General features: G+C 45.2%; 1 long non-coding RNA gene across 2 annotated transcripts; it reads left to right on the top strand.

Annotated features, from left to right (window-relative positions):
- Positions 1-8,805: 8,805 nt before the first annotated feature.
- Positions 8,806-20,170, top strand: LOC123332695. 2 transcript variants are annotated; one of them, XR_006549661.2, is made up of 4 exons: positions 8,806-10,462; positions 14,387-14,672; positions 18,929-19,225; positions 19,548-20,170. It is a non-coding gene; the product is annotated as an uncharacterized LOC123332695 (long non-coding RNA). The 2 variants fall into 2 exon arrangements; XR_006549659.2 differs by having other exon boundaries at positions 8,810-10,462; positions 18,929-19,147.
- Positions 20,171-26,009: the final 5,839 nt, after the last annotated feature.

Below are 26,009 nucleotides of genomic sequence, written 5' to 3'. Positions count from 1 at the left end.
AACCTACAAATTTTAGGTAGGCATTTGTTTTTGTTTGTGGTTAGTCGCTAAGTTGTGTCCGATCCTTTGTGACTCTTTGGACTGTAGCCCCCCAGGCTTCTCTTTTCATGGGGTTCTCCAGGCAAGAATACTGGAGTGGGTTGCCATGCCCTCCTCCAGAGGATCTTCCCAACCCAGGGGTCAAACCTGCATCTCCTGTACTTCCTGCATTGCAGGTAGATTCTTTACCTGTTGAGCCATCAGGGAAGTCCAGTGGTGGGGTGGGTACACAGTTCATTCCATAACATTAATGAACTAAAAATAGGATTTGGGGATATGCTAATTCACTTAATTTGTTTGGGTATATTTTTGGGGGGGGGCATTTAAAGAGAGATTTGTATTCTTGTGTACATGTGAATTTAAAAACTCTGGTCTTTTCACTTATCTTTACAAGCATTTCTTTATTGCTATGTAGTGTTCATAATTCATTTTTCAAGATTATGTCTCATTCCTGGTAGTACCTTCTTATTATTCCTGGTCTTTATCTTAATTAGTTTCCCTTGGCCAGCTAAACAAATGCAAGCCCTACCCACAATCCAACCAAGCTAACTTGGTTGCTACTTATTCATGCTGTTTCTGAGTTTTTTTGTTTTTTTCCCCTAGAATCTGATATGTCCCTCACTGTACTTTTAGCATGTTCTGTCACTCCCAGGTCATTAACTTTGCTTCATTTAGATGTCCTTTTTAAATTTAATTTATTTTTTATTTTTTGGCTGTGCTGGGTCTTTGTTGCTGGGTGTGGGCTTTCTCTAGAGTGGCAAGTGGGGCCTACTCTTCCTCTTGGTCCGTGGGCTTCTCGTTGTGACGGCTTCTCTTGTGGAGCGTGAGCCCTAGAGCTCTTAGACTTCATTAGTTGCTGCTCATGGGCTCTGGCAGGCTCTAGAGTGTGGGCTCAGTAGTTATGGTGCTCACGTTAATTACTCAGTGACATGTGGGCTCTTCCTGGACCAGGGTCAGACCTGTGTCCCTTGCACTGGCAGACAGACTCTTAACCACTGGACCATGAGGGAAGTTCCTAGACGTCCCTCCTGATCATCTAGTTTTATCCAAGTTGGGTTATCAGAACACTTCTGTGTGCATGTTACACTGTCACTAGACCATGACTCATTCTATAGCTTCTTCACTGGCTCATGGCCCAGTACGTAGACCCAGACACACATCTAAGTTTCTCCAGATTCAAATACTGGCTCTGTCATGTCCAAATTCTATGACCCTGGATGAGTCTTTTAACCTCCAGCCTCTGTTTCCTCAGCCATAAAATTAAGAAAATAATAGTATTATATCTAGTTCAACTGACTATTCTGTATAACATGTATTGTGCATGATTTTATGTAAAATACCATTTGTCCCAGGTCCCGGGACATACTGCTACTGCTGCTAAGTCGCTTCAGTCGTGTCCAACTCTGTGCGACCCCATAGACGGAAGCCCACCAGATTCCCCCATCCCTGGGATTCTCCAGGCAAGAACACTGGAGTGGGTTGCCGTTTCCTTCTCCAATGCATGAAAGTGAAAAGTGAAAGGGAATTTGCTCAGTCGTGTCAGACTCCTAGCGATCCCATGGACTGCAGCCTACCAGGCTCCTTCGTCCATGGGATTTTCCAGGCAAGCGTACTGGAGTGGGGTGCCATTGCCTTCTCCGCCCCGGGCATAAGTGCTTAATAAATCTTAGCCATTTTGATGGTGGTGACCATGACTAGCACTCTGAAAATGTTTGTTGAATAAATTGCAGCTTTGCTCATGCACAGACAGAAAGGTGCAATGGCTTTTCTTTCTCCTCTTGTGATCCTCAGCCTCCTGTCAAGAACTTCTTACAACACATGCCCATCTTCCAGCCCTGACTCAACATAGCCCCAGACTGAGAAGCTTTGAAATGCTTGTTTCCCTCTTGGTAGCTTGACTAGGTTTGCCCTGAAGGTGCAATAGCTTCCTCCCAGGAACCAACTTCCTGGGGTTTGATTGATGTTTCCAACTACAGATGTCCTGACTCACCTGGGTTGGCGCCTGCTGAGGGAGTCTATAGGAGCCAGAAATGTGTTCCTTGCCCACAGCCAGGACCACTGCAATGCCTTCAGGCCTGCCCCTAATGTCAGAGGATTCCATGACAAGAAGACAAAAGGAGGCCCAAATACCCTCTGTCCAAATATTTAAAAGTTGTGAATCAGGCTAACAAAGTGCTAAATGTATTCCGTCCTCCTACCCTGACAAATGCACCCTCCTAACGGCAAGGTCAAAAAGTAGATATGCATGCTGCTGCTGCTGCTAAGTCGCTTCAGTCGTGTCTGACTCTGTGCGATCCCATAGACGGCAGCCCACCAGGCTCAACCGTCCCTGGGATTCTCCAGGCAAGAACACTGGAGTGGGCTGCCGTTTCCTTCTCCAATGCATGAAAGTGAAAAGTGAAAGTGAAGTCGCTCAGTCATGTATGACTCTTCGCGACCCCATGGACTGCAGCCTAGCAGGCTCCTCTGTCCATGGGATTTTCCAGGCAAGAGTACTGGAGTGGGGTGCCATTGCCTTCTCCAGTAGATATGCATATATATGCATAAAAATACATGGACAACAATGTAATTATTATTATTGAAATTGGCAAAACAGTAAATGTGACTGAATTTAACTATAACTGTTTCTGTCTGGATGCTCTGTAGGTTGGCCAGAGATGTTTGAGTGAATACAATAAAATATTTAAAAATTAAAATTGTTTTAATATATGTTTCCCAATAATTGATTTTGAACATTTAGGAGAAAAATATATTAAAATGAAAAAGTATCCACAACCCCCCTGTTATTTAGATCTTTAATATTTTCCAAACATTTATTTTCTCAGTTAAACATTTACATAGTTTTTGTTGGATTTATTCATTTCAGTTAATATTTTTGGCATGACTATCTTGTTAATGATTACCTTTTCATTTGTTACTGACTGTAGAAAGTCACTGACTTTTGTATATTAACTTTTTATTCAGTCACCGTGCTAAACTTTTATTACAACTAATAATTTCTCTATAGATGTTTGTGTTTTCCACATAGCAATAATATGTAAGAATAATAAATGTTTGATTTATTTTTTCCAGTCCTTTTACTTTTAGTTCTCTTCTCTTACTCCAATATAATTGTTGAATTCAGATATTAGCAGGTGTTCTCTTTTTGGCTTTAAAGAGAAAACATTCCATGTTTCAGAGTAAATAGGATTTGTGTTGTCAGTTTTCCATATATATACTTTAGGAAGCTGAGAAAATTCTACTAGCTTTCTAAGGTTTTTAAATATATTTTTAAAATCATGAATGACTATTTAAATTTATCAAAACTTTCCATTTACTGAGATGATCATATTTTTTTCCTTTAAATCTTTGAATTATATGAATTGGCCTTTTAACATTAAATAGTCTTGGAGTCCCGCAAAAAAAAACTTGGTTAAGTTTGTTTTACACATTGCTGGAACTAGCTTGCTAACTTTTAAAGAAGAGTTTTGTGTCTGTGTTCATCTGTGAAATTGTCTTGTAAGTGTTGTGCAGTGTTCTTATCAGTTTGGGTATTAATTTTGTTATAATTTTTATTTATTTTTCCCCGTGCTGGGTCTTCAATGCTGTGCGGGCTTTACTTGGTTGCAGTGAGTGGGACCACTCCCTAGTTGCTGTGCACGGGCTTCTTACTGCGGTGGCTCCTCTTGCTGTGGAGCACAGGCTCTAGCGTGTGCAGGCTTTATTAGTTTGCGGCTCTCCTGGCTCTAGAGCATGGGCTCAATGGTTGTGGCGTAGGGCTTAGTTGATCCTTGGCATGTGGGATCTTCCCGGGTCAGGGATCGAACCCGTGTCTCCTGCACTGGCAGGTGGATTCATTAGCACTGAGCCACCAGGGAAACCCTGGTATGAATTATAATACCAAAAAAAAAAAAAAAAAAAATCGGGAAGTGTTTCTTCATATACTATAAAGAATTAATATTGGAGTTTAAATATTGGAGTTATTTGATCCTTGAATGATAGAAGTTAGTAGTAAAACCATCCGGACCTGGTGTTTTTCTTGTGGTGAGATTTTAATCTACTGATACGATTTCTTCAATGGTTATAGGGTTATTCAGATTTTAAATTCCTTCTTGAGTCAGCTCATTTTTCTAGGAATTTGTCCATGTGCTTTTAAGTTTTCAAATTTATTAGCATAAAATTGTGCATAATATTCTCCATCGTTTCAATCTATGTGGCATCTGCTGCTGCTGCTAAGTCGCTTCAATCGTGTCAGACTCTGTGCGACCCCATAGACGGCAGCCCACCAGGCTCCCCCGTCTCTGGGATTCTCCAGGCAAGAACACTGGAGTGGGTTGCCATTTCCTTCTCCAATGCATGAAAGTGAAAAGTGAAAGTGAAGTCGCTCAGTCATGTCTGACTCATAGCGACCCCATGAACTGCAGCCTACCAGGCTCCTCCATCCATGGGATTTTCCAGGCAAGAGTACTGGAGTGGGGTGCCATTGCCTTCTCCGATGTGGCATCTGCAATTATATGCTATTTTTCATCCCTAATATTATGCCTTCTGTTATTTTTTCCTTGATTCATGTTGCCAGAGGTTTGTTAGTGTTATTAATCTTTTAAAATAGCATAATTTTTGTTTTGTTGATTCTTATGTATATGTTTATTTTATTTTTCATCATTCTGTGTTCTTATTTATATTCCCTTTCTTACAACTTTCTTTGGGTTTGTTCTACTATTAGTTTTTCAATCTTTTTAAAAAACTTATTATGTAATAAAAACATAAAAGTGTACATTCCTACTACCACCATAATGCTTTAGGTTAAAAAAAAAGTTTTAACATGTAGTACTATTGTTATTGTAGAGTTCTAAATATTTTTAAAATTCCTGGTTTATTTTATTAAAAAATTACTTATTTATCTTCTTGGTTGTACTGGGTCTTTAGTTGCATCATGAGAACTCTTAGTTGTGGAATGTGGGATCTAGTTTCCCTGGATTGAACCTGAGTCCCCTGCATTGGGAGTGCAGAGTCTTAGCCACTGGACCACCAGGGAGGTCCTTCCACTGATTTATTATTTAACCGATGACTTTTGAAAATGTGCTCCTTAATTTCCAAACACATTTCCCCCCTAGTTTTGTAATTGATTTCAAATTTAATTATACCATTAGAAAAAGTGACAGGAAGCCAAATGTTTGAAATTTGTTAAGATCTGAATATAATTAAATTTCCTAAGTGTTCCATGTATTTCTGAAAATATTTGAGTAAACCTTTTATTCTGTTTTTCCAGTGTTTCTTTACAATGTTAAAATAATTTTGGTGAGTTCTTCACTTGAGTTCACAACCATGTCCCTAGTGGAAAGGTTTTCAGTTATTTGTTGGGCCAGTGAAGTTGCTTCTGGGGCTTTAGGAGGGCTATATCTGCTACAGCCTCCATTTAGCGAGGGCTCCCTGCCAAGCACGTTGCATGGTTTCTCTTTCAGGCCTCATAATACCATCAGGAGGTAGGAAATATGACTCCTATTTTAAAGCTAAGGAAACTGAGGCCCGGATGAAAGCAAATCCCGTCCTTAAGGCTGTACTGGGACTCGACCCTGGGTGAGCCCAGTCCTAGACTTGTATTCTGCTGTCCTGGTGTGAATCAAACCGAATAGGAGGCCGTAGTTCCACTTCATTTTCCCCAGGGTACGCTGTCCTGGGCTCCTTGCAGAGGGTCTCAGCCATCAACTAGATTGTCCTTGTGTTCAGGGTCTGGGGCTACCGCAACATTCCTTTTGGATTTTAACCCAAAACAGAGCCTTGGGTAATGTTATAGACCCTCCTCCTGGGGAGAACCCACGTGCATGCGTGTACTTGTACGTATACCTGCACACGTGTGCCAATGACCTGGTGCCAGCATAAAGGGGTCATAGAGGGCCATCAGCCTTCTCTCTTCCTACTCTCCTTCCCCTCTCCCACCACCTCTCAGCCCTCCACATCCACCAGAGAATGGATGCTTCCTACTCTGGGGGAAGCACAGCTAAGCATCCCAGGAGAAATCATAGTGATTATCTTGCTCTGGGCCAAGGCGATTTCCGGAAGTCACTTTTGGGACTTGTCCAAACAGTATGATTACAACCAGGTGTAAAAAAAAAAAATTCCTGTAAAGAAGAAAAGAAAGGGGATTATGAATTTTTTCTTTACTTTCAAATATTTCTGTGATGTGGTTTTCTTATGTTTATAATTAAAAGTGATGAAAAATACAATGAATTGCAGAAAGTATGTGTTGCTTTTCTATGTGAGAAACTTCTGCGGGCAGCTCAGCTTTGCTTCCTGTAAGTAGTAACACTGCATTGACAAAAGAGGTTTTTTTTGGGTGGGTTGTAGTTATTTTATTTCATTATTTTAAAATTCATTTATTTTTAACTGTGCTGGGTCTTTGTTGCTGTGCTCGGGCTTTCTTTAGTTGCAGGGAGTGAGGGCTACCCTGCCTTGTGGTGTGTGGGCTTCTCATTGCGGTGACTTCTTTTGTTGCAGAGCACAGGCTCTAGGGTGTGCGGGCTTCAGCAGTTGCGGCTGGCGGGCTCAGTACTTGCGGTACATGGGCTTAGTTGCTCGGCGGCAAGTAAAATCTTCCTGGACCAGGGATTGAACCCATGTCTTCTGCATCAGCAGGCAGGTTCCTATCCACTGTTCCACCAGGAAAGTTTAACATGGTTTTAAAAATTCTTTTTTTATTGTGGTAAAATCCACAAAACATAAAATCTACCATTGAAACATTTTCAAGTGTTCAATTCAGTGGCATTAAGTACATTCGCACTATTGCGCAACCATCACCACCATCCATTTCCAAAACTTTTTCATCATCCCAAACTGAAGCTCAGTACTCATTAAATACTAACTCCCCATTCCCTCCTCACTCCAGCCCTTGGTAACCTCTATTCTACTTTTGGTCCTTATGAACTTGACTATTCCAGGTACTTCATACAAGTGGAATCATACAGTATGTATCCTTTTGTATCTGGCTTATTTCACTTAGCATGATGTCTTCAAGGTTCACTTGTGTTACAGTGTACTGGAATTTCCTTTTTTTTTCAAAGCCTGAATAATATTCCATAATATGAATATGCCACCTTTTGTTTATCCATTCATCTGTCAGCGAACTTTTGGGTTGTTTCTACCTTCCAGCTATTGTGAATAGTGCTGCTGTATGAATACATGGGTGTACAAATACATGTTTGAATCTCTACTTTCAATTCTTTGGCCTGTATACCTAGAAGGGCAATTGCTATCAAGGCGGTTTTTAGAACTCGTTTTTGGGACTTTCCCAGAAATTATTTTGGATTTTCTAAGCTATGGCCACTTTTTGTCCTTTGTGATTATTTAGGAATTGCTAGCAGTTTTATTCAGAGAAGGCAACGGCAACACACTCCAGTACTCTTGCCTGGAAAATCCCATGGACGGAGGAGCCTGGTGGGCTGCAGTCCATGGGGTCACTAAGAGTTGGACACGACTGAGCGACTTCACTTTTTTCACTTTCATGCACTGGAGAAGGAAATGGCAACCCACCCCAGTTTTCTTGCCTGGAGAGTCCCAGGGACGGGGGAGCCTGATGGGCTGCCGTCTATGGGGTTGCACAGAGTCGGACATGACTGAAGCGACTTAGCAGCAGCAGCAGCAGTTTTATTGCTTTGTTGTTTGGTTGCCCAGTCGTATTTGACTGTTTTGCGACCCCATGGACTGTATGTAGCTCACCAGGATCCTCTGTTCATGGGATTTCCCAGGCAAGAATACTGGAGAAATTAGCCATTTCCTACTCCAGGGGGTCTTCCCGATCCAAGGCTGGAACCCGTGTCTCCTGCAAGTCTCCTGCATTGGTGGGCATATCCTTTACCTCTGAGGCATCAGGGAAGCCACTAGCAGTTTTGGAAGCCTTAAAAACCAATTTAAAAATGTTTTGTTAAAGCAAAGCTGAGAAGTAAGGACATGAGTCTCCCTTTCCTGATGAAAGGCCTGCCCAGAGTATAGAATAGTAGTCATAGGGCCAGGATTCAAGCTCAGATCTGTCTGAGCTCAAAGCCATGCTTGGTCAAATACCAGTTCTCTTTGTTGAAAGCAATTTGTTGGGGTATCAAGTTGGGAAATGCCATTTTGGATCAAAAAGGCATGATATGAAGACTGATTTTAAAATGTTCATTATAAAGGCTTCCCATTGAGGACTGGGGTGGAGTAAGTGGGAGGGAGGCTCTAGAGGGAGGGGATATAGTTCCTCTGTCCATGGAATTCTCCAGGCAAGAATACTGGAGTGGGTAGCCGTTCCCTTCTCCAGGGGATCTTCCCAACACAGGGATCGAACTCAGGTCTCCTGCATAGCAGGCAGATTCCTTACCAGCTGAGCCACCAGGGAAACCTGATAAATATGACTGATAAATATATGACTGATTCTAGTTGTATGGCAGAAACCAACACCACATTGTAAAGCAATTATCCTCTAATAAAAAAAATTAATTGAAAAATGTTTTCCAATCAAGAAGAAAATAAATAATCAAGGTCTAAAATTTGGAACGTAGAGAAAAGCAGAAAGAAAAGTTACCCATGGCCCTACCACTGACTTTCAATCAATTGTATCCCTCTGTACACGTTTAATTGCATTTTTCCTACAGTGCAGTTTACTTAATCTTGCCAGGCCGAGAAAAGAGAGGCATTTAGTAAAACCTTAGCTAATGCCGAGCCTTTCATTTATAAAGGTTTACACTGTGAGGAGATGGGAAGGGGCGCGGCCGCCGCAGACTCGCAGCGCTCGGATCTCCCTTCAAGAACTTGTGTTCTTTTCAGCTGCGAAGAACGCGGTTAGCTGATCGCCTCCAGCAGCAGCTCCTCAGCCAGCTTCAGGCTCCTCCCCGACAGCCCCCAAACCAATGTGTGATCGTGGAGGAGATGCCAGCACCTGCCATTTCTGCCCCTTGGCAGACCCTTCAATAGGCAACTTTTCCACCCCCCGTTGCGTTGCCCAGGACTTTGCGTGATCTGCGCTGTGGTCTGAGAAGTTCCCGGCCTTTTTTCTTTCTCTTTCGTTTCACAAGATAGGGTCTGCATGGCCTCCCGAAAGCTTTCCCTGCTCAGTCTTGCCTTCTCACCCTTTATCTTTCACAGTTATGGCTCTCCAACAAATCTTTCATTTCTAACTCCAACTCTGGACCTGCGTGTTTTTTTGTGTGCTCAGTCGCTAAGTCGTGTCCGATTCTTCGCGATCCCATGGACTGTAGCCCACCAGGCTCCTCTGAACATGGAATTTCCAGGCAAGAATACTGGAATGGGTTGCCATTTCCTTCTCCAGGGGATCTTCCCACCCAGGGATCAAACCCTCGTCTCTTGGATCTCCTCCTGCATTAGCAGGCGGATTTACCACTGTGCCACCTGGGAAGCCCAGCTCTGGGTCTGCTAACTCCTAAGTCCATCATCCGCTTCCTGGAGGACCCAGATGGACAGAGGTGGTGACTACTGATGCAAAGGTCTATGCCTGTTTCTGAGCTTTTATTCCTTTTTTGGAAAGCTAAGCATAGAATTTCTACACCAGGTAATGTTCAACATACCATCAATTCTGGGCTTTATTCAGTTCAGTCGCTCAGTCGTGTCCGACTCTTTGTGACCCCCATGGACTACATACAGCACGCCAGGCCTCCCTGCCCATCACCAAATCTCGGAGTTTACTCAAACTCATGCCCATTGAGTCGGTGATGCCACCCAACCATCTAATCCTCTGGGCTTTATACAGAGCATGAAAGGTTTTTTTTTATAAGAATTGAATTTTCGACCAGATGGCCAGAGCCGGGAGCCCCGAAGTATGAGTTCAGTGCCCCCGGAAGCCTGGGAGCCATGATTCTGCTTCGGACCCGCTGTCGGGGAGAAAGGGGCCAGGTCTTAGGACTGGGTGGGGGATTTAGGGCTCAGGCTCTGAGGGCGGTGCTTCTTGGGCTGATGGGTGGGGCTTAGGGAGGAGCCTATGCTTGTTGGGGCAGGGCCTGGGTGGAGGAGGAACCTGAGGAGGGGTTTGGGTGGAACAGCTGAGCCAGAGATGGGTCCAAGGAGAGGAATCCCTGGGGTTGAGTTTGTCCAATGAGCAGCGAGGGGGCAGAAGGCGGGGCCTCAGAAATTCTAGAACCAGTGAAGCTGGGTGGAAGATTGGGAAGATGGCACTGAAAGATAGGGGTGTGGGTTTATGGTTGGGGCACTGCCGTTGGGGTGGGGAGATAAGAAAAAAGTTTTCTGAGTATTTTCCTCAATCAAATCTTATGTCTTAGTATTTTAAGAAGCACAAAATGGTGGACTAATGGTAAGAACCCATAGAAGAGAAACCATAGAAGAAAGACTAATGAAAGAAAGCAACGTAGAGAGCAGATTCTATGATAACAAAGATGACAGATTAAGACCGACAAAAGAAGGGGATGATTAGAAACAAGGCAGCTGCTTTCGAGAAGTCCTGACGGTGAGTAATCAATAAAGTCTGATGAATGTGGAAGAACAGAACATACTAAAAATGTGTTACAGTTGAGTGTTTTGCAATGCAAGTGAGTGTGAATTAAGCACTAAACACATAAAATGAATATATGAAAGTAGTGGTATCTGTTGTAACTCACGCCACTGCAGGAGCTTTTAAGAGTTGCTAATAAAATAATAATGCATTTTATTTATCTGACTCTGGAAACACAACAGACCATTTCCAGGCGGCCATGCAGCTCTCTTCCCATGGTCAGGCAGGCCAGATACAGAGCTGGAGTTACAACGTTCCTTTTCATGTAGCCTGGTGAGCAGCTCTTGCAATAAGCTGTGTCTCAGGCTGATTGCAAGGAGGGCTTCCCAGGTGGTTCGGTGGTAAACAATCTGCCTGCCAGTGTGGGAGATGCAGGAGATGAATGTTGGATTCATGGGTTGGGAAGATCCCCTGGAGTAGGAAATGGCAACCTACTCCAGCATTCTTGCCTGGAGAATCCCATGGACAGAGGACCCTGGCGGGCTACAGCCCATGGGGTCGCTAAGAGTTGGATGCAACTAACACCCATGCAGGCTAATGGAGGCGTGTGCCTCCTGACTGCGGCTCTGAGGTCTTGCCCGTGACACCTGCAGCTACCCGCTGGGAAGCAGGCGCTCTGCTCTGCTCTTGTCATGAACGCCCAGGGCTTGTGTCTAGGGCCTTAGCAATGTTCTCCTCAGTGGTGCTTTTACTTCCTTGATACAAAAAAACCACATTCATGCTCCCTCCTTCTCCTGCACCCCAGTTAGCCCAAGAGCTGCATCTTTGCCTAGCTTGGGGTTCTCAGCCTGACTGCCCCATTCACTAACACCCAGGCTGCATGCCTGACCATTGAACACAGGAATCTGGAGGTGGGACCAGGTGGCAGCATGTTTTAAAAACTGCCCATGTGATAATAATATGTGGCCAACGTTAAGAATCTCTGGCTTAGCTAAACACATATCCTTGATGTAAGGAGATAGGAAGGGTACCCTTCCTACAGATTTTGCCCCAGGCCCATTAACTGGTCCCAAGAATACTGAAGTGGGTTGCCTTCCCCTCCTCTAGGGGATCTTCCCAGTGGATTCTTTACCCCTAGCATCACCTGGGTCATGGGCTTCCCTGACAGCTCAGATGGGAAAGAATTCTCCTACAGTGCAGGAAACTCGAGTTTGATCCCTGGGTCGGGAAGATCCCCTTGAAAACGGAATGGCAACCCACTCCAGTATTCTTACCTGGAGAATTTCACGGACAGAGGAGCCTGATGGGCTACAGTCCATGGCATCACAAAGAGACGGACACGACTGAGTGTGACTAACACTTCCACTTTTTAACTTCCAGCTGGGTGGTAGTAGGGGGTCAAGAGAGCAGTGTAGGTAGAGGGCTGCCGCAGCTGCTCAGTTTCAAACTAGGGAGTGAACTTCTACACTTTTCCAGCCTGGACTTCCTTCCAGGCAGAGACGTCAGGGAGGAACATCCAGTGAGACCATTTGGATGAGCGCACACACGATCGACTAATCTCACAGACTTTGGTCAAACTCTGTGGCAGAAGCAACGGGTACGGGCTGGACCAATAGGTTCCCTTGAGTGTGTAGTTCAAGTTAATTCTTTTTTTTTTTTAAGAGCCTGATGGGTGTTTTTCAGACCCTTGTACATTTATTTATGTAGGCTGCTCAGGGTCTTTGTTGCTGTGCTCAGGCGTTCTCTAGTTGCAGCGCGCTGGCTTCTCGTTGTGATGGCTCCTCTTATTGCAGAGCACCAACACAAAGGCTTGTGGGCTCGTAGTTGCAACTTGAGGGCTCTCCAGTGCGGACTCCGTAGTTGTGGCGCGGGGGCATGTGGGATCTTTCAAGACCAGGGATCGAACCGGTGACTCCTACATTGCAAGGCAGCTTCTTAACTGCTGGATCACCAGGGAAGCCCCAGGTTAATTCTTTATCATGCACGGTTCAGATGATATCTCTTTTGACCTCAACTTATGGCACAAACTCCTCTCAAAGTCCTCCCAGAACTTTCCTTAGTGTAGTACCAGCTGGATTCTATGTGGCCCCATCTGGGATGACTGTTTACTTTCTTTGTATGTAGCTTTTCTTACTATAATATCAGACTGTAGAGTGAGGGCTTGTTGCTAGGGCTACTGGGTATAGGGCATATTCTGTTTTAGCCTGACCTTATTTAGCTACACTTCCCCTTTGTTCCAGCCTCTTCCAGGCCCCTTGCTATTGTGGTCCCCCCAAAACAAAAACAGGCTGACGTTTCTCTCTTTATAATCTCTGCTTCTCCACAGGTTCTTCTGGATCTTTGCCCTGAATTCACTTTCTATTTCTGTTGACTGATGCCGTCTTCCTCCTCCAGTATGAATTACTCCCTCTGAGCAATGAGGTCACCCATCACCCACCTCCCAGGTTATTGCGAGGAGTAATTGAGATAAGGTGTGTAAGCACCAGGCACATTGTAAATACTTATACAAATTAGCTGTAATTATGTAAACAACAGTCATCCTGTGGGTATGAGCTCTGATAGCAGGAAGTACAAAGTACACCAAGAATTGCTCAGAACACTGAGAAATGTTAAACAGCGGCTGGTGACAAGTACCGTGTGTCTAGGAGTCCAGCACCCCCACCTATTCCCTTTATTTACTTATTCACTAAACGTTCGTTGAGATCAGCAGTGGTCATTTGTCATATTCACAGCTGCCTCGTGTCTTTTTTTTTTTAATTGCGGCAAAATAAATACATATAAGATTTACCATCTAAACCATTTTAAGCATGGAGTTCAGTGGTATCAAGTACATTCACATTCTTGTGCAACCATCGCCACCACCCATCCACTTTTCATCTTGTGCTGCCCAGTGTCTCTTGAACCGTCTTTGTGTATCTGGGGAAATTCCTCTTCTGTCTTCCCAGTGAGGAAGTCAGAAGCCACACTTCCACCTGCCCTGGGACTGGGATGCAGGCCTGTGACCCAGCTCCCCCAGTCAGATGCATCCACGCGGACCTTGCTCCAGATGGGAGCCACAGGAAGAAGCAGGCTTGGGTGAGGCCACCATGTTGGCTGGTGTGGATGGCAGCAGAGGTGCCCAGCTTTTGGTGGTGGCAGCTGCCATGACGGTGCTTCCCAGAGGTAGCAAAGTCAAGTTCCTGAAGCAGAAGTGAAAACGATGCTTGCTGTGGGAGTGACTGCCGCTGGGCTGGTTCTTAAAGCTTATCGAGCTTGACATGGCTGGCCGTTTCCTTTTGGGCCATGGTTTTACTTCTGGATGTTTCGTCTCAAATCTCCTCCTGAATAAATTTCCTTTTTTTGTTTAATCATCTGGGTAGTAGAACCATACCAGTCCCCAGAGACCTCAGTCTTGAATGGCATCATGAGGTGGACGTTAACAGTCTGGCCCAGGTTCATTTTACAGTCTCTCCTCCAACTCTCAGTGAAGACCAGGCCTCAGTTTCTCATCTTCTGCGAGTATTGCCTGAATAAGACCACAGAGCTTCCTAAGGATAATTTTTTTTTTCTTTGTACAGGATAGTCACATCCTTGACTAGTGCAAGCAGCTTTTCTCTCCCAGTCTGCAGGGTACCACTTACACAGATAACCTTTCCCTGCGTCTCATGGGTTCATCTGGTTCCTCGGAACCATAGCTGTCTCTACCATCTCCATAGCTACGGGAATGTGTGCTTTATGTCTTCACAACTGTGAGACACACAGAGTGGATTTGTCCTCAAATAAAAGGCTGTCTTCTCTAGAGGCGAATTCAACTCTGGTGACATGGAGACCTGCTTGAAGCTTTGAAAATATAGGCTCCCTCCTACTCTTAGCTTCTGCCTTTCCTATTGAAATTTCAAGGATCTTGGGACTTCTAGCTAACATTTAATCTCAGTATCCCTGTGTTTTCATCTGTTATAGGTTGAATTGTCTTCCCCAAGATTCAGATGTTGAAGTCCCAACTCAGAGTGGATATTTGAAGACAGGGTCTTCAAAGAGGTGATTAAGTTAATATGAGGTCACGCAGGTGAGCCCTACGCCCTGTAATTGTTCTGATGAGAAGAGGTGATCAGGACACAGACACATACAGAGGGAAGAGCTTGTGAAGACACACGGAGAAGGTTCCCATCTACAAGCCAAGCAGAGAGGCTTCAGAAGGATGTAACCCTGCCAACAGCTTGATCTTGGACTTCTAGCCTCTGCAATTGTAAGAAAACAAATTTCTGTTGTTTAAGCTACCCAGGCTGTGGTGCTTTGTCACGTCAGCTCGAGCAGACTAATACCCCTCCCCCTCTGCAGTCTTTGCCTGAAGCCTTGCCATTCCTTTTCTTAAAGTTTGGTGTTTTTGTTTTTTTTTTAATGTCTTTGCCCATTTATTTAATTTTAATTTTTTAAAAAACTTTTTGGCTGCTTGGCATGTGGAATCTTAGTTCCCAGACCAGGGATTGAACTGGTACCCCAGGTAGTGGAAGTGCAGATTGTTAACCACAGGACCACCAGGGAAGTCCCTTAGCCCTTCCTCTTTTAGCACAGAGCGCACCTGCCTCTGTACTTGGGCCGTGAGGACTGGTGTGGGGAGTCTGGAAGGGAGCACACCATGTCTGTAGCATTTCTCTGTGTACAAGGGCACGTTTGTCAACCGTGTTGCCTCAGGGTGGGCATTGAAAGGCAGTGACGACAGAAGGGACACCGTTCTAGCCAGCCACTCTGGCCAGGGGTGAATGCGTGTGTGCTCAGTCATGTCTGACTCTTTGTGACCCCATGAACTGTAGTATGCCAGGCTCCTCTGTCCATAGGGTTCTCCAGGCAAAAATACTGGAATGGATTGCCATCTCCTCCTCCAGGGGACCTTTTCAACCCAGGGATCGAACCCACATCTCCTGCATTGTGGTCCGATTCTTTATCTGCTGAGCCACCAGGGAATCCCCAGCCATGAATGAGGCAGAGATATTCTTTTTCAAGTCTGATTTCACTAAATCAACTCAAAGCTACCCTGTCCAGTGTGGGTGCCACTAAGCCACACGTGGCTCTTCTTGGGCACCTGAAATGTGGTTTGTCCGAATTGGGATGAAATTCCCAGTGTAAGTGTGAAAGTGTGTATGTAAGTGTGAAATACATAAAGATTTAGCTGAAAAAAATGCAAAAATCTTATTAGTAATTTTTACATAGATTATATAATAAAATATATTTTGGATCAATTGCATTAAATATAGCTATAAAATCAATTTCACCTGTTTCTTTTTACTTTGAAAGTGGTTACTAGAAAATTCAAGATTACATAGTTAACTCGTGTCATATTTCATGCATAACCTGCAGAGGAGCCTGGTGTGCTATAGTCCATGGGTTTGCAAAGAATCAGACACGGCTTAGCTATTGAACAACAACAACAAATTGTATTTCTAATGGATAATGCTGCTCTAAAGAGGGTCTGGGCCTTGCCACCCAGCTACTAGCCAGCTCTCTTGTGTTTAATCAGCAGTCACAACATACTTAGGCCATAAAGTAAAGATGAGACTTGGCCTGGGCCCTTGAGAAGAATCTCAGTCTCCAACCCTGGTTGCAGAAACACCCTAGTGAGTGCCCGGTGTGTATCTCATTGAATGATGACCCCTAAGCCCGGACCTTTATACTTTTGTCCTTTTGCGAGGCGGTGATCATTAGCTGCTTTCAGACCTCTGACCCCTGCTCCATGGCTGGTTAATGTCCATCTTACTTCTCTTTCCCTTGGCTCAGGATTTCCTAGAATAGACATTTAAAAACAATTTTTTTTAATATAGTTGATTTACAACATTGTGTTAATCACTTCTGTACAGTAAAGCGACTCATTTAAACACATAGATACATTCTTTTTCATATTTTCTATTAGGATTTCTCACAGGATATTGAATATAATTCCCTGCACTCTCCTGTAGGACCTTGTTGCTTTTCCATTCTGTATATACTAGTTTGCATCTGCTAATCCCAAACTCCCAATCCATCCTTCTCCTACCCCACTCTCCCTTGGCAACCGTCAGTCTATTCTCTATGCCCATGGTTGTGTTTCTGTTTCATATATGGGTTTATTTGTGTTATATTGGAGATTCCATATATAAACGATATCATGTTGTGTTTGTCTCTTTTGACTTACTTCACTTAGTAGGATAATCTCCAGTTGCATCCATGTTGCTGCAAATGGCATTATTTCATTCTATTTTATGGCTGAGTAGTATTCCATTGTCGGAGAAGGCAATGGCACCCCACTCCGGTACTCTTGCCTGGAAAATCCCATGGATGGAGGAGCCTGGTGGGCTGCAGTCCATGGGGTCGTGAAGAGTCAGACACGACTGAGCGACTTCACTTTCACTTTTCACTTTCATGCATTGGAGAAGGAAACGGCAACCCACTCCAGTGTTCTTGCCTGGAGAATCCCAGGGACGGGGGAGCCTGGTGGGCTGCCGTCTCTGGGGTCGCACAGAGTCGGACACGACTGAAGCGACTTAGTAGTAGTAGTAGTATTCCACTGTATATATGTGCCACATCTTCTTTATCCATTCATCTGTCGATGGACATTTAAATTGTTTCCATCTCTTGGCTATTATAAATAGTGTTGCTGTGAAGATAGGGGTGTATGTATCTTTTTGAATTATAGTTTTGTTTACATATATGCCCAGGAGTGGGATTGCTGGATCATATGGTAATTTTATTTTTAGCCTTCCGAGGAACCATCATTCTGTTTTCCACAGTGGGTGCACCAACTTAAATTCTCACCAACAGCATAGGAGGCAATAACAGACTTCTCATGCCCTCTCCCCAGGCTCTGCTGAGTGTCTGCTGACACTCGTGGCCCTCCCTGAACGCCTCCACTAGACTTCACCCAGAACTGATCGTGGGGGTCTGGCCACGGGTCACCTGGTCTTCACTGAGCTCTTGTTCAGAGCACTTGACATTGGCCTCAGCCCTTGGGATTAGGAGAGAAGGCCAGGAAAAAGGAAATCCCCTTCCTCGAAGGAACCACACTTCATTTTGAATTCATCTCTTGGACAAACCAATGCAGAGTCCAGCCTCCCCAGCTAGACCCGGTTTGATCAACTTCTGACCTTGCCTGTGAAGTTCTTCCAAACTGTTGTTCAACACAGATAACTCAGCTTTCATGTAATGCATTTTCCAGGCCCAGGGGAAATGTTGCAAATACTGGGTATGTGTGAACTGAGGAAATCGAATTAATTAAGAAATATAAATCTAGAAAATGTGGAAATAGCAGACAAAGGGAGGCCAGACTCTTCTGGTGGCCCCTTTGGAGAGCCTGACTATACAGGAGGACTTGTGTCCCTTCAGACTCCTGTCTGTGACTTTCCAACCCCCAGACACTCTGCTCTGAGGCTCTGGCTCATGACGTCTCATCTCTCGACCTTCCTAAGCATGTCTTCCTGTTCCTGCCTTTATACCTTTGCTTACACCAGTTCTTCTTCCTAGGGTGCCTGACCATCCCACATCTGCTCATTCAAAAATATACAAGTCTGTCCTTTGCATCTGAGTTCAAATACTACTTCTCCTTGAAACATTTACAGATTAATAGCTGGAAATGATGTGTCCCTTTGGGGGACACCTTGTTTCTGATTACCTAATGTCCCTTCCCTTTGGCTTTATGTCATGGTTTTTGTTTTCCACATTTCTTCCAAGACTGGGGGAGGGGTCCTGGGGTGTAGAATTGTGCTTTATCCCTCTCTCTATCTCCAGTTGGGCCAAGCACTCTGTCTGGCCCTGATGCCTGCATTTTCATTATTTTAAAAAATGTTTATTTGACTGTACTAGGTCTACTGCAGCCTGTGGGATCTAGTTCACCTGACCAGGGATTGAACCCTGGCGTTCTGCATTGGAAGCACAGACTCTTAGCCACTGGACCACCAAGGAACCACCGATTTTCATTATAGTTATCTCCATCCTAGCAATTCCTGCTCTGTTTTATGTGTGTGTGTCTTTCTGCCTCGATAAACTATAAATATCCATTGAATGTTTACCAGCTACAAGCCACCAGGGTTGCAGATAAACCAGCCAGAGTCCCAGTCCTTTTGGCGAGCCCAGACTAGAGGTGCAGACAAGTCATGGGTAGCATTGTTGTAAATGGGCTGGCAGATGTGTGTCCAGGGGTGGGGGTGGAACAAAGGGCAGAGGTCAGTTCTGCTCTTCAGCAGAATTAGCTCAGAGCAGGTCTGGAAGGATAAGGGGAGTCAGGGGAGGGTTGGATTCTTGGGGGAGGAACTGGAGATGGTCTGCAGGGTGAGACAGACCATTCCACATAGTTTGGGAAAAAAAGTAGGGACGGCTATCTTATCAGCTTGTATCCCAGTCCTTGCTGCAGAGCAGACGTGTAGAAAAGGTTGATGCCCTTGTGGTCTGACCGACTGAATGAATGAACCAGGGTTCTTGTGGCTGGGGAACCACCCACTCATTTATCTTTGTTTTTGTTTTTTTTTTTCGTGACAGAGTAGCCTGGCATGCTACAGTCCATGGAGAGTCGGGCATGACTTAGAGCCTGAAGAGCAACAGATGAGTCTCAGTCTCGCACACACTGGAGGATGGATGCACTGCTTTAGCCCAGTGGGTCTCAACCCTCACTGCTTCATAGAACCACCTGGGAGCTTTTCAAAGGCCTGGGGCAGGGCCTCTTATCCATTCTTCTTAAGAGCACTCAGGATAATGCTGGTATGTACTTTGGATGAAGAGCTGCTCTGAGGACCTCTGACTATGGCCCTCTGGTACCTAGTTGGTATGTCACCCCAGGTGAGATTCTCAGCATCCCTCACGTCACCTCCTGTGGGTCAGTGTTTCTCACCTCTTGCTGTGCATTTAGTCACCTGTGTGTGGGGGTGAGTTTAAACTTTCAGTACCCAACTGCCCACCAAGATCGATTAAATCAGAAGCTAACTGATAAAGAGAAAGGGAGTGGAGAAGCTGAGACTGATTATTTTAAAGTCTTCTTAAAAAAAATTATTTTTGGTTGTGTTGGGCTGTGCATGGGTTTTCTCTAGTTGTGGACAGTGGGGGCGCCTCTCTGGTTGCAGTGTGAAAGCTTCTCATTGCAGTGACTTCTCTCGTTGTTGAGGCCCCTGGAACTCATGCAGACAGGAAGCCCAGCCGTGCTGATGCACTTAGAGTTGAAGTAGTTATAAACCTCTGGTGGTATGTGGAAGGACAGAATTTTTCGCAGCCTCAGCTCTGAGAGTCAGGATTGAGCACATCTGCCAGGTTCAATAAACCTGTGTTTCTGCCTTTAAAAATGGCTGCATGAGCCCTTCTTGTCAGATGCTCTCCCTGGGCCATCATTTCATTATTTATTCAGTATTTTCATAACTGATCCATCAGCCCAACTGTAAAAGTGCCAAGGAGAAAACTTTGTTTTTAATGATTATGCATCTCTTTGGCTTTGTTACCATAATTTCTGGGGGAGCAACAATTACCTTGTGTCTGGCTGATCCGCCTCTGAGTGCAGTGTCCTTCCAGTTGGTTTAAAGGGACCATCATTCTCTGGGACCATCGCCTACTGCATGCTAATGTGTGGCCTCCAGCTGGGACTTGGGAATCTCAGGCAGGATGTCTGGTTTAGGAATTGCCTCATCTATACATATGTGTATCTGGTGAATCTGTTGAGCATCTTCTATGTGCCCGGCCCTGTGCTGGGAGCTGGAGATGGTGTCGCAAGTTGCCTCTTGGGAAATATGTGCAAAAGCTAAAGAACTGAGAAATAAGTGATTAATCCTGGGCTGTGTGTGTGTCAGCCTGGGCAGCCTTCTCTAAGGAGGTGGCATTTGCCCTGGTTTCTTTTTTACATTTTATTTTTGGCAGCACTGGGTCTTTGTTGCTGCACATGGGCTTTCTCTAGTTGTGGTGAGTGGGGGCTACTCTTCATTGTCGCCTGTGGGCTTCTCACTGTGGTGGCTTCTCGTTGCAGAGCACGGGCTCTACGCTCGCGGGCTTCAGTAGTTGGGGCACACGGATTTAATTGCTCTGCAGCATGTGGGATCTTTCCAGAGCAGATATTGAACCTGTGTCTCCTGTATTGGCAGGCAGATTCTTAACCATGGGACCAGAGAAGTCCTGCTGTGGGTTTTAAAAAGTAAATGGGAGTCGTGCTGGAAAGGTTGTATAGCCTTGTGTGTGCTTAGTTGCTCAGTCGTGTCTGACTCTTTGCAGCCCCCTGGACTATAGCCCACCAGGCTCCCCTGTCCACCACGATTCTCCAGGCAAGAATACTGGAGTGGGTTGCTATGCCCTCCTCCAGGGGATCTTCCCAACCCAGGGATCGAACTCAGGTCTCCCGTATTGCAGGCAGTTCCTTTAGCGTCTGAACCACCAGGAAAGCCCTGTATAGCCTTAGGGGCAGGCTTCAACCTGGCCAAATGATTAGAATCCCAAGCTACATTCTAGACGGTCAAATAAGAACCTCTGGGGGATGAGGCCCAGGTGTCAGTAATTTTTAAAACTCCTTAAATGGTTTCAAAGTGCAGCCAAGGTTGGAAACCATGCATTAAGGCAGCAGTCCCTAAACTTTTTGGCACCAGGGACTGGTTTCATGGAAGACAGTGTTTTCACGGATTGGTGTGGGGGATGGTTTCGGGATGATTCAGGCACACTACATTTGTTGTGCACTCTATTTCTAATCTAATGCCACTGCTGATCTGACAGGAGGTACCAGTCCATGGCCCGGAGGTTGGGAACCCCTTCATCAAGGAGATGGAGTGGAGGCCACCTAGAAATTAAAGAGAGAATTAACATAGCCTTGAAGTCCACCCTCCACAGGTTATCAGTTCAGAAACTTCTCTCCAGCCCTTCCCAAGTGTTCCAGAGAAATGAGAGGATGGGGGCCTTGGAGGCAGGCAGATGGCTTGCTGACTGCTGTAACACAGCTGGGTGACTGTCAGTCATTTATTCATGCAGCTGAAAATTCTCTAAGTATTTATTGATTGCTTACTTTGTGTTAGGGTCTGGGAAGCCAGCAGGGAATAAGATCAAGTTCTTCCCCTTAGGGAGCTCGTTGCCTGGTGGGTGAGAAGGACAGACACATTTCTTAATACAGTGTTAGGAGTTAGGGACAGGAAGTTTGGGGAGCCCTTGATAGGAGTACCTAGTGCAGACTCATGGGGTTAAGGAGAGTTTCCCAGAGGAAATGGCCTTAAGGAGATACCTGAAAGTTTTGGCCAGGGGAAATGGAGGAGGGAAGAGATGGAGCCATAGGTTAAGGAAACTGCATGTGCAAAAAGCCAAAGGCAAGAGTGAATATGGTACATTCAGGGGATTTGCAAGTATTCACTCTGGCTGGAGTATGAAATGTGATGTGGGAGAGGGATGAGAGAGAAGCTGAAAAAAACAGGTCGGGGCCAGATTAAAAGAGGTCTTATTAGCTGAGTTGTGGAGTCTGGTGTCCTGGTGGTGATGGGGAGCCACTGAAGGGTTTGCCTATGAGATGTGTGTGTCTGTGCTGTGTGATTAGATTGCAGGAGGGTTACAGGGATCTTTGTGAGAGGTGACAGTGGTCTGAGCTGTGGTGGTGCCAATGAGGATGGGCAGAAACAGAGTCAGAGGGTGCTTTGATCTCTGGAGTCCTCGCTTTGCATAGCTCTGTCCTCTCGGGTCCTCTGTCCTGTGAAATCTAGCTGCCTTGGTCTCCTCGACTCAAGGAACCCGCCTGGCTCTCCTTGGGGCCCCCACCCTGTGCTGCAGCCTGAAAACTACTCAGGGGTCACTGTCCTTTGTTACTAATGTCCAGTGTCTTGAAATTTCTTTTTCTGTCTGGTTTTTGGTTGCTTCAGGCAAGAGGTACATCTCGTCTCTATTAGGCCATCTTGGCTGGAAGCAAAAGTCAGTTTTATTTTTTTTGTCCAAGTATTATTTAAGAAAGCTTTAAAAATTTCTGTATGACAAGATCCTTTTGTTTTCTGTTGTTATACTCCACTCATAGTTATTATAAAATATTGGCTACGTTGCTGTGCTGTACAATATATTTATGTGGCTTATTTAATTTATACATAGTAGTTTGTACCTCTTAATCACCCACCCCTATCATGTCCTTCCCCCCTCCCTCTCTTCACTGGTAACTACTGGTTTGTTCTTTATTTACGTCTCTATATATGGTTGGGGAATCCACATGCCCTGTGGTGTGCCCAAGAAAAACCAAGCCAAACAAACAAAAACACTGGGTGCATGCTTCTTTTTTTTTTAATTATGAAAATGTAACACATTTACAGGAGACTTGGAAAATACAGGACAAACTCGCATATAATTTCACTATATATATATTACAATTATTTTTTTAGGTAGATAAATTAAGATTTTTTAGGTGGAGTTTCAATGTCAAACTCTCAAAAATGGATAGAATTAATATACGAGAAGTAGAAGGATATAGTAGCTATGAAGAGCACTATGAACCAATTCAACATAATTAAGATTTATACATTTTCACACAACAGTAGGATACAAATTCTGTTCAAGTTCCCAAAGACTATAAACTTGGAGACACTGGAACATATCCAGGGACATAAGACTAGGTGCAAAAATCTGATGGTCTAAAGGTATTGAAATCATACACGGTCTGTTCTCCTATCGCTGTGAAATTATGTTAGCAATTTAATATCAGGAGATATTTGAAAATAACCCACATATTTTCAAGTGTAATGTGACATTTACCAAGAGAAGTCTTTGACTTAGCCATTGAAAGCTTCAGTGCATGTACCTTTTTGGATTAGTATTTTCATTTTTGGGGGATATATATCCAGGAGTGGAATTGCTGGACCATATGGTAGTTCTGTTTTTAGTTTTTTGAAAAAGCCCCACACTCTTTTCCACAGTGGCTGCACCAATTTACATTCCCATCAACAGTATACGAGAGTTCCCTTTTCTCCACATCCTCGCCAACATTTGTTATTTGTGGTCTTTTTAATGCTAGCCATTCTGACAGGTGACATCTTATTGTGGTTTTAATTTACATTTCTCTGCTGATGAATGGCATCGAGCGTCTTCCCATGTGCCTGTTGACCATATGTATGTCTTCTTTAGAAAAAACATTATTCCTTAAAATGTGGGGATATATGTTATCTATCATTCTGCTTTAAGTCTTTAACTGAAAAATTGAGACAACAGGAAAGTTCTATCTAACTTCCTATTATAGCTGTAAAGTGAAGCAAATTGTGCTTCCAGCCCTGTCTGAGGCAGGAGGAGATTAGATACTAAGAGTTAGTACTAGTCATCTGCTGCTGCTGCCGCTAAGTCGCTTCAGTCGTGTCCAACTCTGTGCGACCCCATAGACGGCAGCCCACCAGATTCCCCCGTCCCTGGGATTCTCCAGGCAAGAACACTGGAGTGGGTTGCCATTTCCTTCTCCAATGCATGAAAGTGAAAAGTGAAAGGCAAGTCGCTCAGATCGCTCCTAGTGATCCCATGGACTGCAGCCTACCAGGCTCCTCCGTCCATGGGATTTTCCAGGCAAGAGTACTGGAGTGGGGTGCCATTGCTAGAGAGAAATAACCCAGGAAAGTCGCTTCCCTGGTTGCTCAGATGGTAAAGAATCTGCCTGCAATGCAGGAGACACAGGTTCAATCCCTGGGTCAGGAAGAGTCCCTGGCGAAGGGAGTGGCAGCCCCACTCCAGTATTCTTGCCTGGAGAGTCCCATGGACGGAGGAGCCTGACCGGCTACAGTCCACGGGGTCACAAAGAGTCAGACACAACTGAAGCGACCTCGCCTGAAACCCAGGAACGTAGAAAGAACACAGAGTACTCTGACATAACAAGTGCCAGCCCTGTGCCCTGGTGTGTGCCAGGCACTGTCCTAAGTGTCGTGAGGAAGAACAGGTGGAAGGCAAGGTCCTGACATCAGGGCCAGGAGACAGGCACACACAGCACGCCACCACACACTGTTGGTTTTGGTGTGAGAAATCGCGCGAGAGCAGATGCAGTGCAGTGAGGGACGCCTGGGATGGAGGGCGGGGCTGCGCAGGGCAGCGGCTCAGGTTAGGAAGCGCAGAGCGAGGGCTGAATCTCTACGAGAAATGTGTGCTTCCTGTTCCACAGGGTAAAGCCCAGCCAGGGCTGCCATTTCCTCCTGGCATCCCAAGTGGCCCCCCTCCCCCCGCCAATTGCTCTTGCCAATGAAACCTGAGACACTTCCAGGCTGGAGCTTTATTTATTGGTTTATTTAAATTATTTATTTTTGGCTACGCTGCGTCTTCATTGCTGCGCACGGGCTTGCTCTAGTTGCGGCGAGGGAGGGCTTCTCCTTGTGGTGGCTTCTCTTGGTGTGGAGCACCGGCTCTAGAGCGTGGGCTCAGTTGCTGTGGCGTGTGGGCTTGGTTGCCCCGCAACATGTGGAATCTTCTTGGAGCAGGGATCGAACCCTTGTCCCCTAACCACTGGACCACCGGGGAAGTCCCAGTCTGGAGTTATTTAAGGATGAGTGTGGCTTGTCCCGGAGAAGGCAATGGCACCCCACTCCAGTACTCTTGCCTGGAAAAGCCCATGGACAGGGGAGCCTGGTAGGCTGCAGTCCATGGGGTCGCTAAGAGTCGGACAGGACTGAGCGACTTCACTTGCTCTTTTCACTTTCATGAATTGGAGAAGGAAATGGCAACCCACTCCAGTGTTCTTGCCTGGAAAATCCCATGGACGGAGGAGCCTGGTAGTCTGCAGTCCATGGGGTCGCGAAGAGTCGGACACAACTGAGCAACTTCACTTTCACTTTCATGCATTGGAGAAGGAAATGGCAACCCACTCCAGTGTTCTTGCCTGGAGAATCCCAGGGACGGGGGAGCCTGGTGGGCTGCCGTCTATGGGGTCGCACAGAGTCGGATAGGACTGAAGCGACTTAGCAGCAGCAGCAGCAGCAGTGGCTTGTCTCCTTGGTCCTTTCTTGGCTGGAAGAAGAGGAGGCCGAGGCAGAATCTCCAGACAGCAGGAAGTTCTTTCCAAGGAGGGAGGGCACCTGCCAACCAAGAATACCTACATCGGTCTGTTATTTGAGCAAAAAGTAGACTTCTATTACAATAAGTCACTGATGGTTTGGGATTATTAAGGGTTACCCTAATTAATATGGAAGACTTCACGGAGGAGGTAACGTTTGAACTGGGCCCTGAATGACATGTAGGATTTGACACTGAGTCTGCCAGAGCCTTGATCTTGGACTTCCCAGCCTCTAGAACTATGAGAAATACATTTCTGTTGTTTAAGTCATACAGTCTATGGTATTTTTGTTATAGCAGCCCATATGGACTGAGTACTTTTTAACCTTATTTTACAGATAGAGAAACTGAGGCTCAGCTCATGATTTAGATCAAAATAGTTCATTGGATATTTCCTGGGAAGATTTGGCTTTGATTTGTAGTTCAGGAAAAAAACATGGATTTTCATTTCAGGCTCAGAGAATCAGCTTGGTTCTTTCTTTTAAAAAAAAAAAATAATTTTACTTATTTACTTCTTTTTGGCAGTGCTGGGTCTTCGTTGCTGCTCGGGCTGCTCATTGTGGAGGCTTCTCTTGTGAAGCACAGTAGTTGCGGTCTCTGGGCTCTGGAGCACAGGGTC

Source organism: Bubalus bubalis, chromosome 3, assembly GCF_019923935.1.
Source record: "Bubalus bubalis isolate 160015118507 breed Murrah chromosome 3, NDDB_SH_1, whole genome shotgun sequence".
NCBI lineage: Eukaryota > Metazoa > Chordata > Mammalia > Artiodactyla > Bovidae > Bubalus > Bubalus bubalis.
The sequence above is the reverse complement of the archived record's forward strand: the minus strand, read 5'-3'. Positions and strand labels throughout refer to the sequence as shown.